The sequence below is a fragment of the Otolemur garnettii genome, unplaced genomic scaffold, assembly GCF_000181295.1.
Source record: "Otolemur garnettii isolate 467f Iridium unplaced genomic scaffold, OtoGar3 scaffold00001, whole genome shotgun sequence".
Classification (NCBI taxonomy): Eukaryota; Metazoa; Chordata; class Mammalia; order Primates; family Galagidae; genus Otolemur; species Otolemur garnettii.
In genome coordinates, this window is record NW_003852396.1 from 19,534,259 (window position 1) to 19,535,321 (window position 1,063).

A 1,063-nucleotide genomic window follows, 5' to 3' on the forward strand; every position below is an offset into this window, starting at 1 on the left:
ACAATTTTAATACAGCTTTTTCCTTTCTTAAAATGTGTATACACATTAATGTGTATACATTGTGTAACCTTTGCACAATCTCTCTCTCACACGCATGCCTAGCAGACACTCAATTAATATAGTGCCTTTCTAATTTAAGCTAAAACTTTTTTTTCTTAGAAAAAGAGTCCCCATTAGTCACCCTGGAGTTGAGTGCTGTGGCATCATAGCTCGAAGCAACCTCAAACTTTTGGGCTCAGGAGGTCCTCTTGTCTCAGCCTCCCAAGTAAGTGGGACTACAGGCACCTGCCACAATGCCTGGCTGTTTTTTTTTCTATTTGTATATGTGTGTGTATGTGGTGGGGAGGGGGCCTCCCTTTGCTCAGGCTGGTTTCGAACCCGAGCTCAGGCAATCCACCAGCTTTAGCCTCCAGAGTGCTAGGCATGTGCCACCTCACCCCATCAATGAAGCCATTATTTGAAAATTTTTTTTAAAAATAAGAAAAATGAGAGCTGGGTGGTACCTGTGGCTCAAACCAGGCCTTGGCCAAACTGTAACAAAAAATAGCCAGGTGTTGTGGCAGGCACCTGTAGTCCCAGCTGCTCGGGAGGCTTAGGCCAGAGAATTACCTAAGCCCAAGAGCTGGAGGTTGCTGTGAGCTGTAACACTACAGCATTCTACTGAGGACAACAAAGTGAAACTCTGTCTCTAACAAAAGAAAAAAAAGGAAAAGAAAAATGAGAGCCAGGCATAGTTTCTCACACTTATAATCCTAATACTCTGGGCAGCTGAAGTGGGAGACTGCCTTGAGATCAGGAGGTCAAGACCAGCCTGAAAATGAGCAAGGTCCTATCTCTACTAAAAAAAAAAAAAATAGATGGCTCGCCGCCTGTGGCTCAAGTGGCTAAGGCACCAGCCACATACACCTAAGGTGGTGGGTTCGAATCTAGCCAGGCCGGCCAAATAACAATGATGGCTGCAACCAAAAAAAAATAGCCAGGCATTGTGGCAGGTGCCTGTGGTCCCAGCTACTTGGGAGGCAGAGGCAGGAGACTTGCTTGAGCCCAGGATTTGGAGGTTGCT